The following is a 4,081-nucleotide window of genomic DNA, read 5'->3' as shown; positions in this document are numbered from 1 at the left end:
TTCACATTTCTGTGGAAGATACCGTGCATCCTCTTATCTAGGAGCTGTTCACGAAAGTTTGTCTCTTGTGCTTTCTTAATCCGGGCTTTCAGGAGTGAGTACACGAGATAGATAAGATTTGATGCTTTTTGCTCATTCCTAATACTGAAGTCAAGTCTCCTCCGCTGCTTTGTACAGAAAGTAGTACCGGGACGGCAAGCATGTTCGTTGCAGATACTTTGTTCCTCGCCGACAGTTCGGAAGACCAAATCTGTCAGATGAGACGCTTGTATCTGAGTATCGTTTATAGATGTCACATCCTGAATGCGGCTCTGTGGCACGCCCAGGTATGTATAAGTCTCTCCAGCGCAAAGGTGTCGTATGGCACTTCTATCAACGAGCTCAGGATCTTCAGTGATGCCATTCAGTTTTCCTCGTTTCAAATAAACCTTGGCGCATTTGTCTAACCCAAATTCCATTCCAATTTCCTTAGTATATCGTTCGACAATCCCCAGAGCTAGATGCAGTTGCTCTCTGTTTTTAGCATAGATCTTAAGATCGTCCATTTAAAATACATGAGTAAATACATAAGTACCCGTCGGAATGGCGAAGTGCTAGAGATAGTGGCAATAATGTAAGGCAAAAGAGGAGTGGGCTCATGGTGTCGCCCTGAAAGACACTTCTCTGAAAGGTGACCTTATTAGTTGTCACACGATTTTTTCCAGATGAGATAGTAAATCTGGTTTTCCAAAGCGAAATCAATCTCTCTATGCACCCAACTATTTGCGGATGAACCTTTAAGATTTCCAAAAGACAGATGATAAGTCTATGGGAGGTACAATCGAAAGTTTTTTGATAATCATTCCAGGCCATCGATAGGTCACGCTGGTAAAATGCTGCATCTTCGCAGACACATCTATCGATGAGCAGGTTCTTCCGACATCCGGATACGCCTTTCTTTGAGCCTCGTTGTTCATACATTTCTTGACACACAGGTTTAATTTCCCGAACAATCCTAAAATTTAGGATAGCTGTAAATATCTTATAAAGTGTGTTCAGACAAATTATTGGCCTGTAATTCTTCGGGTCAGCTAAGTTGCCTATTTTCGGCACGAGTATTGTGCGCCCTTCCACCAACCACTCTGGAATCGGCTCTTCCGACTTTAAATATGAGGTGAAAATACGAGCCAAATGCTGATGGGTTGAAGAGAACTTCTTCCACCAGAAGGTTTTGACACAATCTGGTCCCGGTGCGGAATAGTTCTTCATCCCTCTTAATACTTTTTTCACCTCGGTAGTGATGGGTGGGCATTCTTTATCAGGTGTTATGAGGGCAACACATAACTCCTTGAAGATATTTATATTTGCTGAGTCTTCGTCCAGTCTATGCTGAACTTCGTAGACTTCTCTCCAAAATACTTCGACCTCCTCTGGTTTGGGTGGGTGTTCGACAGTAACTGGAGGGTCTTGGAAGAGTCGAGATGGGTCCGAGAGAAACTGTTGATTTTCTTGACCCACCTCTCCCTCCGCTCTAGACTTCTCTTAGCGTCAGATAGTATCCGTATTCTCTCAAGAATATGCTGCCTGATAGTCAGCAGCTTTGACTTGTTAAGTGTTTGATAACGGGTCCGGAGTTCGCGCGCGAACTTTCGAACCTTGGCGGTAAAATTCCTGCCAGATGTGATGTAGTCAATCACACACTGAATGCGGGACGCGTACTGCCTTGCCCAGCCTATCTTTATGACAAGTTGATGCATTCATCTTTTGGTCTTATGATCAACCGTTGGTTTTGTTTTACGGTTTGCATCGGCCAAAGCTCTCGCTGCAATATACACACAATAATTGATAGCCCAGAGGTCGGATTCTCCGGAAAAATGTCCACGAAGCTCTTCATCCATTTCAGCCAGATCTTTAGGCTTGAGAGAACCCTTGGTGTTGATGTTTCTCCGGGTCGTAAAGCATCGCTCTTCCTCTATTGGATGCCTACCCGCGGTTGGTCTTAGTGTCACCTCTCTTTCTCTGTTGCCGGCTTGTTCTAGCTGTGGTAGAGTAGGCGTTCCGCTTACATAGCCCCTTTTACGGAGTAGCTCAGCATGGTTTCACAGACGTTGCTGCGAAAAGTGCGATAGCTCCGGGTGTTTCTCGCACCACAGAGCATGCATTCGTGCCATGTAACCCCGTTCAGGAGCCACACTCGCATCGTACCACTCTAGCAAGTTGTGATTCAGTCGCTCCGTCCACCCAAAGGTCGCGAGATCCCGCCGATCCATCGCATTGAATCCATTTTCATTGGCTCCCCCAACTCTAGTTTGGTCGGCATTGTTGGCCGACCCATTGTCGGGAGCCCTGCGCGTTCTGTTGTTTTGAACCGCACTTACTACAACTATGCTTGGTTTTGTCATTGTTGTTCCCACGAGAAGCTAGGGAAAGGGGTTCGTCCATCCTTGTAGAGCACCGCATGCAAAGATAAGGCTGCGTACTCTGAGAAGTCGCCCGGTATCCCAGAGTCACCGTTCTAGACACCTCACCCAGGTGCCATTCAGCTTTCAGCATGGTTTTCACACCTCTGCTTGGGGGTTAATTCCTTCGGAACGACCCCTGGACAATTGTCCGTGACTGCCTATTTATTTTTGTGACCATATTCAGCAGAAACCTTTGGTACAGGGACCCTCTATCCGCACCCCGAGGACGCGTTCGATGGCTTTGTCATAGGCCCTTTGGTTTGATTCTAGTTCAGTTTTGATTCCTTTAGAATCAAACCGAAGGGCCATCATCAGTGTCTGCGAAGATGCAGCATTTTACTAGCCTGACCTATCGATGGCCTGGATTGATTATCGAAAAACTTTCGATTCTACCTCCCATAGGCTTATCATCTGTCTTTTGGAAATCTTAAAGGTTCATCCGCAAATAGTTGGGTGCATAGAGAGATTGATGCCGCTTTGGAAAACCAGATTTACTATCTCATCTGGAAAAAATCGTGTGACAACTAACAAGGTCACCTTTCAAAGAGGTGTCTTTCAGGGCGACACCATGAGCCCACTCCTCTTTTGCCTTACATTATTGCCACTATCTCTAGCACTTCGCCATTCCGACGGGTACTTGTGCGGCAAACCTGCAGATCGAAAGTACAAGGTCACTTATGTATTTTACATGGACGATCTTAAGATCTATGCTAAAAACAGAGAGCAACTGCATCGAGCTCTGGGGATTGTCGAACGATATACTAAGAAAATTGGAATGGAATTTGGGTTAGACAAATGCGCCAAGGTTTATTTGAAGCGAGGAAAACTTAATGGAATCCCTGAATATCCTGAGCTCGTTGATAGAAGCGCCATACGACACCTTTGCGCTGGAGAGACTTATACATACCTGGGCGTGCCACAGAGCCGCATTCAGGATGTGACATCTATAAAGGATACTCTCCGAAGCAGATACAAACGTCTCATCCGACAGATTTGGTCTGCCGAACTGTCGGCGAGTAACAAAGTATCTGCAACGAACGTGCTTGCCGTCCCGGTACTACTCTATTAATTTGGAGTAGTTCCATGGACGAAGAACGAGCTCAGATCTCTTGATATCAGGACAAGAAAGGTTATGCACATGAACAAAAGCATGCATCTTAAGTCTTCCGTTCCGCGACTGTACATCTCACGCCGTCAAGGGGGTCGCGGAATATTGAGTCTTGAATGTCTTCACAACAGGATTATTCTGGGTACAGCACATAGAGTTTCAAATGGAAGAGACCCTCTTCTTAAAATGGTCAGGAATCACGAAGAAGTGGGCAAAGAAGCGTTTCTGTACAAAGCAGCGGAGGAGGCTGCTGAAGCACTCGGACTTGACTTCAGTATTAGGGGTGAGCAAAACGCATCAAATCTTATCTATCTCGAGCGCTCACTCCTGAAAGCCCGGATTAAGAAAGCACAAGAGAAAAACTTTCGTGAACAGCTCCTCGATAAGAGGATGCACGGTAACTTCCACAGAAATGTGAAGGATCGGTCATTGTCTTGTGAGCTAACGTTTGCTTTCCTTAAATCGCCCGGATTGAAGTCTGGTACGGAGGGTTTCATTTTTGCATGCCAAGACGGTGTCATTTCAACCTTAA

General features: G+C 45.8%; 1 protein-coding gene across 1 annotated transcript in view; it reads left to right on the top strand.

Moving 5' to 3' along the window:
- LOC117181428 (probable ATP-dependent RNA helicase DHX34) overlaps positions 1 to 4,081 on the top strand; it is an 88,632-nt gene that overhangs the window by 66,894 nt on the left and 17,657 nt on the right. The window lies entirely within an intron of this gene.

The sequence above is a fragment of the Belonocnema kinseyi genome, chromosome 1 (genome assembly GCF_010883055.1).
Source record: "Belonocnema kinseyi isolate 2016_QV_RU_SX_M_011 chromosome 1, B_treatae_v1, whole genome shotgun sequence".
Taxonomy (NCBI): Eukaryota; Metazoa; Arthropoda; class Insecta; order Hymenoptera; family Cynipidae; genus Belonocnema; species Belonocnema kinseyi.
Note: the sequence above shows the minus strand (reverse complement) of the source record. Positions and strands in the feature narration are given on the sequence as shown.